The sequence below is a fragment of the Arachis hypogaea genome, chromosome 15, assembly GCF_003086295.3.
Source record: "Arachis hypogaea cultivar Tifrunner chromosome 15, arahy.Tifrunner.gnm2.J5K5, whole genome shotgun sequence".
In the NCBI taxonomy this organism is placed as follows: Eukaryota; Viridiplantae; Streptophyta; class Magnoliopsida; order Fabales; family Fabaceae; genus Arachis; species Arachis hypogaea.
Genome location: NC_092050.1, coordinates 86,667,504 through 86,680,185, shown reverse-complemented (window position 1 = coordinate 86,680,185; position 12,682 = coordinate 86,667,504). Strand labels below are relative to the sequence as shown.

The following is a 12,682-nucleotide window of genomic DNA, read 5'->3' as shown; positions in this document are numbered from 1 at the left end:
GTTGATCCTTTGAGGAGGATAGAATCTCGCCAAGAATTTGTTCACCACATCTTTCCAGGTTGTTAAACTCTCCTTCAGGAAGGATTCTAGCCATTTAGATGCTTTGTCCTTGAGTGAGAAGGGAAACAGAAGCAGTCTGTAGGTGTCAGGATGAACACCATTAGACTTCATAGTATCACATATCCTCAGGAATGTGGTGAGATGTTGATTGGGATCTTCTTGGACACTTCCTCCGAATGAACAGTTGTTCTGAACAAGGGTGATGAGCTGTGGCTTTAGTTCAAAGTTATTGGCATTCATGGTTGGCTTTTGGATGCTACTTCCACAGTTTCCTGGGTTTGGATTGATATAAGAGCCTAGAACTCTTCTTTCTTGTCCAGCATGATGCACTGGTCCTTCTCTGCCATGGTTGTGAGCCTCTTCTTCATGATGGTTCTCCATATTCTCATCAATGTTTGGTTCAAAATACTCCTCTTCTTCCTCAGCACTAACGACTCTCTTTCCTCTTGCTTCCCTCTTTAGTCTAAGGAAGGTTCTCTTAGGTTCAGAATCAAAGGAAGTTGAAGCCCCGCTTCTTCTACCTGTCATACAACCAACAAAGCACAAGCAAGAAAGAGATAAATTCAGGAAGTATTCTTGTCAGAAATGCTATTAGTGTGAGTGATGCAATATATCAAACAGTCAGTGGGTTAGTGAACTGAATTACAACAAAGAAGAGAACACCACAAACGGGTAGGGGTAAAGGGAAGAAAATAACTAAAACCGAAAGTAAATCACTCAAACAGAAATTAAATCAAACAAAAGAAAAATGCTCAATCTAGTTATCCACTAATTTAATCATTGTTGATACAAAATCAATCCCCGGCAACGGCACCATAAACTTGATGCACGGAAACTTGTCTCACAACAAATTTCCCTCGGCAAGTATACTGAATTGTCGTCAAGTAAAAACTCACAATAGAGTGAGGTTGAATCCCACAGGGATTGATTGGTCAAGCAACTTTAATCGGAGGAATGTTCTAGTTGAGCTAAGCAGAAGTTGATTTGAGAGTTGCAGAAAATTAAATGGCGGGAAAGTAAATAGCAGAAATTGTAAATGCTGGAAATAAAGAACTGAATATAAATGACAGAAAATAAATTGCAGAATCTTAAATGGGAAATGGGGAATTCAGCATAAAAGTAAATGGCAGAAAATAAAGAGAATGGGTAAGATTAGAAATGGGGAATTCATTGGGCTCAGGAGATGTTGCATTCTCCGGATCAAGTTCATTTTCATCTCTTCCTCAATCAACACATTCATTGATCTCCTTGGCAATCTTAAGTGATTGAATTCCAATTCCTTGGTAATTCAATCTCTCAAATCTTGATCAATAGCCAATTCCTTGGTCTAATTGCTCATGAGAAGAGATGAAGTGTGGTCACTGATTATACGACATGTATTCCCAAATCGAAATATTGGTAGGATTATATGTCACTATATCCATCCAAACACCAATTTGGTCCAACATGAGAAAGCATTTCTAGCATGATCTCTTCATTCCTCTTCCAAGGTTCCGAAGAGATACAAGTATGAATAGCTTCTTTTCCAAGACAACTACCCAATTGGATGAAGATTGAAAGCTTTCTAGTAAAATCAAGAGAAAAGAAAGAAGAAGAATAATGAAAACTATTATTGATCCATCAAATTACAATAGAGCTCCCTAACCCAATGAAAGGGGTTTAGTTGTTCATAGCTCTGGGAATGGAAAGCAAAGATGGAAAATACATTCTGAAAATAAAACTAGAAGTTGCAGAGAAAGTAAAATTTTACAGAGAGTGGTTCTCCCAATCCAAAAGCTCTTTTCTAGTTTAAAACTACTCCTATATATACTACTCTTCTGATCTTCTAGTTGGCTCTTCAAGTCTTAGATATGGGCCTTTGGATCTTGAGTTGAAGCAGTTTGGAATCTTCAGTGGGCTCAGCTTTACTTGCAGAGAAAGTGTGAAGTAGGCATGGACTTTAGCTAGGACGTTAGTGGCGTTAACGTTAAGTGAAAATGTGGGTTCGAGAATGTTAGTGACAATCACCTTTTCCATTAACGTTCCTAGCCCAAGATAGTTCACGTTAACTTCAACGTTAGTGGCACTAACATGACCACTAACGTTGCCTCTTGGTCCATCGCAAGCGTTATTGGCGTTTACCTTTGCCAATAACGTTGCTCTTAGCCCCCCTTTTCTCACATTAGAGTCCACGTTAGTATAACTAACGTGGCTCTTAACGTGGGCATGCCTTAGCCTCGAGAGCGTTAGTGACACTTACCTTTGTCACTAATGCTCCAAACGCCCCTTCTCACGTTAGTGCCTCACGTTAATTGTCTTAACGTGGCCACTAACGTGGTGGTGATTGCCATCTCCAACGTTAGTGACAAAGGTGATTGTCACTAACGTTGGCTCATCATTTCTTTCCTCCCACGTTAGAGTTCACATTAATGTAGTTAACGTAACTCTTAACGTGGCTCATAGTGGCTTAGTCCAATGTTAGTGACAAAGGTGAGTGTGACTAACGTTGGCGATTCCTTGCTCCTCCCACGTTAGAGTTCACGTTAATGTAGTTAACGTGACTCTTAACGTGGCCAATTGGGCTTTGTCCAACGTTAGTGACAAAGATGAGTGTCACTAATGTTGGCATTGTCTTCCCTTTCCATGTTAGAGTTCACGTTAACTCAATGTGACCCTTAACGTGGCTAATTGCCAATTTGGAGCGTTAGTGGTGTTCACTTTTACCACTAACGCTGGAGCTCCCTTTCTCTCCACGTTAACTACCACATTAACTACCACGTTAATATAGTTAACGTGGCAATTAACGTGGGCCATGATGGTTTCGAAGGCATTATTGGAAATCACTTTTCTCATTAACGTTGCAAGTTTATTCCCATTCCACGTTAGTGGTCACGTTAAGTAGATTAACGTGGCTGCTAATGTGGCTCTTCCTTGCTTCCTTTGTCCTGAAATCAAGCAAATAAAGTGCATCAACGCTCTAATCCAAGTTATGAGACATGCATTATCCAATTTGTCATTCAATTCATGCATAATTCTCATAAAATCACATGAAATTCACAATGTTTGCTTGAATCAAGATGTAAGTGATTATCTACCCAAAACTTGCTTATTAACTAAGAAAATGCATGAAACTACCCTAAAACAATAAAGAAAAGGTAAGTGAAACTGGCCAAAATTCCCTGGCATCAATTGACCCTATACACTTGAGTGATTAGAGCGAATACACATCCGGTGAGGGTTCAAACACTCAATTACATGCTTCCACTTATCATTATTGCTTAATCTTGCAAGTTGTTAATGCTTTTTCAATAACTCTAATCAATTATGGATTTGACTTGATTTAGATTGCTTTAGCCTTATGTTCATATATGTATTCTTGGAGTTGATTTATTTTAACTGAGTAGTTGCATTTATGTAGATAGATTGCATGTAGGTAGTTTACTTGCTTTGAATAAATATAATACCCCTTGTTTCCTTCTTGAGTATAGCATGAGGATATGCTATTGTTTAAGTGTGGGCATGTGATGAATCCACATTTCATGGTAATTATTTGCTCTATTTGGGTGGATTTCATCAACTTTTCCTACACTTATTCAATGAAATAGCATAGTTTCATGATTTCTTCCTAAATTGTGCTTGAAAGTGAAAACATACTTTTTAGGCCTTATAATTGCTAAACTTTATCCACTTTAATTCCATATGATGCCTTGATGTGTTTGCTAAGTGATTTCAGATTTCCAAGGCAAGTATGGGTTGAAGAAGTGAGAAAAAGAGCATGCAAAAGAGAAGAAGCCATGAAGAAATAGAGTTTGGAAGATTTAGCATCCGTGCATGCACCCAAGCAAGGCGTGCGCGCGCACAAGTGCGAGCTCGGCGACGCGTACGCATGACCCACGCGTACGCGTGGAAGTGAATTTTACCAGGCGACTCGTACGCGTGACCTGAGTCACGTGAGCTCATTAATGCAAATCGCTGGGGGCGAATTCTGGTCCTCCAAAACCCAATCCAGCTCATTTCTGAAGCTATTTCAACCCCAATTCAAGTGGAAGCAAGGGGGCAATTAGGTTTAGCTCTTCTATGCTTTTCTCTTAGTTTTTTAGAGAGAGAAGCTCCCCCCTCTCTCTAGAATTATGTTAGGTCTAGTTAATTTCTCTTTAATTTCAGTCTTTAATTCTTGTCTTAATGTAGTTTCCTTTATGTTTTCATGCTTTCTTGTCTTTATCTTCTTTATTTCTCTTGTTATTTCCTTTCTTTTGTAATTTTTATGTTTATGGATACTTTTGTAAATTTCAATTTTAATTAATGCAATTTATATTTTATGTTCATTTATTGCTTTCTTTAGTTGTTGTTATGATTTTCTTGCATTTGGTAGTTAGATTTTATTTTTAATGCAATTTAATATTATTTTATTTTCATGCACACCAAGTGTTTGATGAAATGCTTGGCTTAGTTTTTACATAGTTTTTCTTCACTCTTGGCTTGAAATTGATGACTTTGGTGCTCCTTGAGTTATTTATGTCCATTCTTGTTTGATATATTAGAGTAGTTAGTTGATTTGGTCTCCTTTGACTCTAAGTGACCCCATAGTGTTGACTCAGGACTTAGGGATTGGAATTAACTATGCTTATTTGACTTATCCTCGATGTAGGGTTGACTACGTAGGACTAACTCTTCATAATCATCATGTGTTTTTGGTTAATGTCTAGGATAGGTAGCCTTAGTTCTCAATTACTTGCCAAGAGGTTTTCTTGCATTTGAAGTTTCCTTTCCTTGCATTTAATTGCTTTGACTTTTATCGCTTTAACTTTTATTTCTTACATGTTTAGTTTTCACACTCTTGGTTGAGAAATTGGGTGTTTGGGTGGAATTGAGTTGTGGATGTCCATTCCACATTGTGTGAGGATTGTTAATTGGTTCGGTTTCCCTTGACTCTAAGTGACCCACTAGTGTTGACTTAGTACTTAGGGATTGGAATCAATTATGCCCTTTTGACTAATTCTCAAGTAGGATTGACTAATTGGGATTAATTCCAAGCAATTGCCATGTTTGTGGTCCATAACTAGGATAGGAATCCTTAATTCCTAAATTCTCACCAAGAGCTCTTTTTAGTACTTAATTTCCATTTTCATTGTCTTTGCTTGCTTTCATTTAATTTCATGCTTGTTTCATTTAATTCCTTGCATTCTTGTTTTATTCCTTGCTTTTCTTGCATATCTTGTCATTCAACCCCCATTTCCTCCCATAACCAATAATATGACACTTAATTGCAACTCCTAGGGAAGACGACCCGGGAGTTAAATACTCTCGGTTTATAATATTTGTTTTGTATTGTGACATCTTTAGAATTTAAATTTGATTGTGAGAATTGATTGCCGGTTTAGTTTATACTTGCAACGGAAGTTATCTTTAGTGGAAAAATCCAAACCGGTGCAAATTTTCACTCATCACTTATCTTGTTGACTAAGATAAGGGAGATATTCGAATTTGAATGTTAGTTAGGGAATTGTGATCTCTTGGATAGTTTGGGCCGCAGAGAGGGCCTCGTATTGGGAAACTAGGTCGTTACTAAGCCATTTTGGGGACCCAATGACCGTGTACCGAACAGTTGCCCCCGGAGCGAGAGGCCATACATGCTTAATCTCACCGTTGATTCAGTTTAGTTTTTCGTGGCTTCGGAGGTCATGGACCTTGTGTGGGAAGATGTAGTCCTACCCCGTGCTTTTGGCCAAGGTCAGGAATCTGTGGGTGTTCAGAATGCCTAGACGTCCTGTACCTTGTTCGTTGCATTTCTTGATTGTAGGTTCCGTCGGTTGTGGCTTCCAAGGTGTCATAATGACACTTAATGGGAGGAGAGAGGTTTGGATTTTTCTCTTTTTTCCTTTGTCCCTCCATATTTCCAATCGAAATGTTGGGTGGTTTCTATTTCTTTTTTGCTTGTAACTGCTTCCTTTTGTTTTCTTCATTCTATATTTCCTTTCACTTGTAACTACTCCCCTCTATCTCCTTCATTTTCTCTACCGTCTCTCACTTTTCTTTGTTCAAAAATGCTCTTTGCTACACTTTTAGGTGATTACTGGGGTTACATTTCTCCTGCTTCGTGCTTATATGTCATTTCCCTTCATTTTCTGCAAACAAGTAGGTGCTTGTATTTATCTTGGTCTTTCGTACATTGTATTGCTTTTGTTTTTTCCCATGTGTTAGGTGATTTCTATGTGGTAGTAGTAGGAACAATAGGGGGTACCACTGTTCTTTGGGTTGTTTTTAGGTGCTTGGTAGATTTTAGTGTAGAATTTTATGTTCATTCTTTTTTAGAGAGTGGGCTGACGGTGGTACCCCCTTTGGTTATAGGTATGGTTCGGCGGAGATTTGAGGATGCTAGGTGGTGCAAAGAATTTAACTTCACACAAATGAACCAGCAAGTGTACTGGGTCGTCCAAGTAATACCTAAGGTGAGTCAGGGTCGATCTCACGAGGATTGTCGGCTTGGATCAAACAGTGGTTATCTTGTAAATCTTAGTCAGGCGAATAGAAAAGTTGTTTGGTTGTGTAAGCGCATAAAAGTAAAATAAAGATAACGTTACTTAATAATTGTGAATTCAATGATAAGAAGATGGTTAAGGATTCAGAGGTTCTTTGTTCTTCTAGATCAATACTTTCTTATTGTCTAATCTAATTGTGAATGATTTCTTCTATAGCAGGCTGTATATGATCAACACCGGTTTGAGCGGCTACCAATCTTCCTCTAGGCTAAACACCAAGTTTAGTGCGCATCCAGTCTGAATTAGGGTGAAGCTTCTGCAGTTCATCCCATTGGTGATCCTATTCAAAACACCACAGAGGTCGAATCTTCCGAATCAGAGAATGTTGTGCCTTGATTCTAGCCTTTACCACAAAGACTCTAATCTCCCCATACCTCGGCTGAACTGATGTCTCGAGAAATTCCCAACAAAGTCGTGGATTAGCTGTCTATGAGACGTATCCTCGAGCTAGTGGTTCATTGATATCCGATGAAAGACGCTCGCTGAACCCATGTAGAATAGAGATAACTTTTGACAACTCAACTCATTCATAAGGTTGGAGAACAAAGATACATATTATGAGAGAATCAAACACGAATTCAAATAGAATAGTAGTGCTTTTATTAATCCATAAAACTCAGTAGAGCACCTAACCTTAACCTCAGGAGGTTTAATGATTCATACTGTACATAATAGTGTTCGAAAATAATGGAGGAGGAAGAAGATCCTGAACATGGGTGATCTTCTCCTATATATACTAATTTAATGACTAAGGATTATAGAAATATGATAGACTAGACCAAGGAGTGCGAAAATCCACTTCTGGGGCCCATTTGGTGAGTGTTTGGGCTGAGCTTGAGTGTCTCCCACATGCTAGTGTCCCTTAAGGGCGTTGAATGCTGGCTAGGGACCCCCTTTTGGGTGTTGAACTCCAGTTGCTCCGTTGCGGGCGTTGGATGCCAGGAATAGGGCTGGTGGCTGGTGTTGAACGCCAGTTTTGGGCCTTCATTTTCGAAATAAAGTATGGTCTATTATATATTTCTGGAAAGCCCTGGATATTAGATTTCCATAGCCATTGAGAGCATGCCATTTGGACTTCTGTAGCTCCAGAAAAACTCCTTTGAGAGCATGGAGGTCAGATCGTGGTAGAATCTGCAGTCCTTTCTTTGCTTCTGAATCAGACTTTTGCTCAAGCTCCTCGATTTCAGCCAGAAAATACCTGACACTACTATAAAACACGAAAACTTAAAGTAGAATCCAAAAATATGAATTTTGCACTAAAACCTATGAAAATACAATAAAACTTAAATAAAACATAGTAAAAACTATATGAAAATGATGGCAAAAAGCGTATAAAATATCCGCTCATCACTAGGGTTCTCGTTTACCTGGACGGAGGCGTTCCTAACTATTACTATTTGGTGACCTTTGACGTGATGGGTACGCCTTCCCGACTTACAGAGGAGGACCTTCAGAAGCTTTGGGATGGGGGTATGGTGTGTGGAGGCAATGATGTAGAGTGGCAGTATGAGTTGGCGTTCGCCGGGGAGGATGAAAGGGTTTGTTACATTAACCCTGACTCCCCCCGTGTTGCCGACTAGATGTGGGTTTATGAGCCCAGGTTCACGAAGTTGGGAGTGCGGCTCCCTTTCTCCACCTTTGTCCATGACATTTTGAACTAATGTTCGATGGCGTTGTCGCAACTCTACTCAAACAGTTGGGTGGTTGATGAGCGGATAATTTATACCCTTTTTGGCATTGTTTTTACATAGTTTTTAGTGTGTTTTAGTTACTTTTTATTATATTTTTATTAGCTTTTATCCAAAAATCACATTTTTGGACTTTGCTATGAGTTTGTGTGTTTTTCTGTGATTTTCAGGTATTTTCTGGCTAAAATTGAGGGACCTGAGTAAAAATCTGATTCAGAGGTTGAAAAAGGACTGCAGATGCTGTTGGATTCTGACCCTCCTAAACTCGAAGTGAATTTTATGGAGCTGCAAAAACCCAATTGGCATGCTCTCTATTGCGTTGGAAAGTCGACATCCTGGGCTTTCCAGAAATATATAATAGTCCATACTTTGCCCGAGATTTGATGGCCCAAATTGGCGTTCAAAGTCAGCTTAAAACATCTTGGCGTAAAACGCCCAAACTGGCACCAGATTTGGAGTTAAATGCCCAAACTGGCACCAAAGCTGGCGTTTAACTCCAGAAACAGCCTAAGCACGAAAAAGCTTCAATGCTCAGCCTAAGCACACAACAAGTGGGCCCCGAAAGTAGATTTCTGCACTATCTGCACTTAGTTACACATTTTCTATAAACCCTAGTTACTAGTTTAGTATAAAAACTACGTTTAGAGACTTATTTTATATGTTTTTAATCTTTGGAATATCTTTTGATCACTTTGATCTTAGAGACCATTGTACACCTTTGGGGGCTGGCCTCACGGCCATGCCTAGACCTTTTTCAGTTATGTATTTTCTACGGTGGAGTTTCTACACCCCATAGATTAAGGTGTGGAGCTCTGCTGTTCTTCATGAATTAATGCAATTACTACTATTTTTCTATTCAATTCATGCCTACTTTTTCTCCAAGATATACTCTCGTACTTAATTCAGTTAAGTCAGAATGAAAGGGTGACCCGTGACAATCACCCAATCTTCGTTACTCGCTTAGCCAAGATCACATGCCTGACAACCACAAAGCGATCTACATGATGTTCAACGTAGTCATTGGATGACAGCTGGAGTATATTCTCTTGGGTTTCTAATCTATGATTCACATCGTCTCTCCTGACAACAGAGCATCTGAATCTGAGACCAGAACCTTCGTGGTATAGGCTAGAACCATTAGCAGCATCCCTGAGATCCGGAAAGTCTAAACCTTGTCTGTGGTATTCTGAGTAGGATCTGGGAATGGATGACTGTGACGAGCTTCAAACTTGCGAATGTTGGGTGTAGTGACAGTGTGCAAAAGGACAATGGTCCTATTCCGACGCTAGCGGGAACCGATAGATGATTAGCCGTGTGGTGACAGCGCATATGGATTTATTTTCATCCAAGAGGATCATACAACTTGCCATGGAAGGAGGTAACGCATGATTGGAAGAAGGCAGTAGGAAAGCAGAAGTTCAGAAGCAACAAAGCATCTCCAGACGCTTATCTGAAATTCCCTCCATTGAATTACATAAGTAACTTTATCTTATTTTGTATTTTATTTATATTTTAATTGTGAAAACCTCATAAACATTTGAATCTGCCTGACTGAGATTTACAGGGATGACCATAGCTTGCTTCAAGCCGACAATCTTCGTGGGATCGACCCTTACTCACGTAAGGTTTATTACTTGGACGACCCAGTGCACTTGCTGATTAGTTACGCGGGTTTGTGTAAGAAGTCTTGAGATGACGTTTTCCAACACCAAATTTTTGGCGCCGTTATCGGGGAATAAACAATTTGCGTTCCAAGTTTTTGGCACCATTGCCGGGGATTGTTCGAGTTTGGACAACTGACGGTTCATCTTATTGCTCAGATTAGGTAATTTTATTTTATTTTTAAGATTTTTATTATTATTTTGAAAAAAAATTTCAAAAAATTTTAAAAATTTATTTTATTTTGTTCTTTAAAATTTTTAAGAATGAATTATAGAGCTTCATCATGATCTGTTAAAGCTTGGCTGGCTGTCAAGCTATGTCTAAATTTTTTTTGGACCGAGGCTTCCACTTATCATTGTAGGAGCTTTTTGATTCCCATCAATTTGGCTGTTGTATGTAATGCTCTGCTGAAGCTTGGCTGGCCATTGGCCATGTCTAATCTTTTGGACCGAAGCTTTCACATAAAGCTTGGCTGTCTATTAAGCTATGTCTAAATTTTTGGACCGAAGCTTTAGACTAACATTGCATGATTCCTGGAATTCTTATTAAAAATTTTGAACTTCTTTATTTTCTTTTCCTGATTAATTTTCGAAAAATCCAAAAAAATTTAATAAAATCATAAAAACCAAAAAAATTTTTGTGTTTCTTGTTTGATTCTTGTGTCATGTTTTAAGTTTGGTGTCAATTGCATCTTTTTAATTCTCTAAAAATTTTCGAAAATTCATGCATGTGTTCTTCATTGATCTTTAAGTTGTTCTTGATGATTGTCTTTGTTTGATCTTCAAATTCTCTCTCTCTCATCTCTTTCTATTTATTTATTTATTTACTAACACTTCTCTTCTTCTTATAATTTGAACCTCTCTCCCTCTCTGTGTTTGAATTCTTCATCTTCTCTCTTCTTCATTCTACTCTTCTATTCTTCTACTCACATAAATGAATCTCTATACTGTGACATAGAGGATTCCTATTCTTTTTTGTTCTCTTCTTTTTCATATGAGCAGGAGCAAGGATAAGAACATTCTTGTTGAAGCTGATCCAGAACCTGAAAGGACTCTAAAGAAGAAGCTAAGAGAAGCTAAAGCACAACACTCTGGAGAAGACCTGATAGAATTTTTTGAAAAAGAAGAGATGGCCGAACCCAACGACAATGGTGGAGATGCAAGGAAGATGCTTGGTGACTTTATTGCACCCTCTTTTGACTTCTGTGGAAGGAGTATCTCAATTCCTGCAATTGGAGCAAACAACTTTGAGCTTAAGCCTCAATTAGTTTCTTTAATGCAGCAGAATTGCAAGTTTCATGGACTTCCATTGGAAGATCCTCATCAGTTTTTAGCTGATTTCTTGCAAATCTATGACACTGTTAAAACCAATGGGGTTAATCCTGAGGTCTACAGACTTATGCTTTTCCCCTATGCTGTAAGAGACAGAGCTAGGACATGGTTCGACTCACAACCTAAAGATAGCTTGAACTCTTGGGAAAAGCTGGTCAATGCTTTCTTGGCCAAATTCTTTCCACCTCAAAAGATGAGTAAGCTTAGAGTGGAAGTCTAAACCTTCAGACAGAAGGAAGGTGAATCCCTCTATGAAGCTTGGAAAAGATATAAGTAATTGATCAGAAGGTGTCCTTCTGACATGCTTTCAGAATGGAGAATCATATGTATATTCTATGATGGTCTGTCTGAATTATCCAATATGTCATTAGACCACTCTGCTGGAGGATCTCTTCATCTGAAGAAGACACCTGCAGAAGCCCAGGAACTCATTAAAATGGTGGCAAATAACCAGTTCATGTACACTTCTGAAAGGAATCCTGTGAATAATGGGACAACTCAGAAGAAAGGAGTTCCGGAGATTGATACTCTGAATACCATATTGGCTCAGAACAAAATATTAACTCAGCAAGTCAATATGATTTCTCAGAGCCTGACTGGAATGCAAGCTGCTTCCTACAGTACTAAAGAAGCTTCCTTTGAAGAAGAAGCTTATGACCCTGAAAATCCTATAATGGAAGAGGTGAATTACATAGGAGAATCCTATGGAAACACCTATAATCCTTCATGGAGGAATCATGAAGATTTCTCATGGAAGGATCAACAGAAGCCTAATCAAGGCTTCAGTAACAATAATGGTGGGAGAAATAGGTTTGGCACTAGCAAATCTTTTCCATCATCTTCTCAGCAATAGACAGAGAATTATAAACAGAGCCACTCTGACTTCGCAACTGTAGTCTCTGATCTATCTAAGACCACTCTCAGTTTCATGACTGAAGCAAGGTCCTCCATTAGAAATATGGAGGAACAAGTGGGTCAGCTGAGTAAAAAAGTTACTGAACTCCCTCCTAGTACTCTCCCAAGCAATACAGAAGAGAATCCAAAAAGAGAGTGCAAGGCCATAAACACGTCCCACATGGCCGAACCTATAGAGGAGGGAAAGGCAGTGATTTTCAGTGAGGAAGACCTCAATGGACGTCCACTGGCCTCCAAGGAGTTCCCTAATGAGGAACCAAGGGAATGTGAGGCTCATATAGAGACCATAGAGATTCCACTGAACTTACTGTTGCCATTCATGAGCTCTGATGAGTATTCTTCCTCTAAAGAAGAAGAAGATACTATTAAAGAGCAAGTTGCTCAATATCCAGGAGCAATCATAAAGCTGAATGCTAAGTTATTTGGTAATGATACTTGGGAGGATGAACCCCTATTGCTTATTAATGAACTAAATAATCTGGTTCAACTGAAATTACCTCAGAAGAAA

General features: G+C 38.9%; 1 non-coding gene across 1 annotated transcript; it reads right to left on the bottom strand.

Moving 5' to 3' along the window:
- Window positions 1-11,458: 11,458 nt before the first annotated feature.
- LOC112752935 (small nucleolar RNA R71) lies at window positions 11,459-11,566 on the bottom strand. The gene has a single exon (XR_003177344.1). It is a non-coding gene; the product is annotated as a small nucleolar RNA R71 (small nucleolar RNA).
- Between the last annotated feature and the right edge of the window lie 1,116 nt (window positions 11,567-12,682).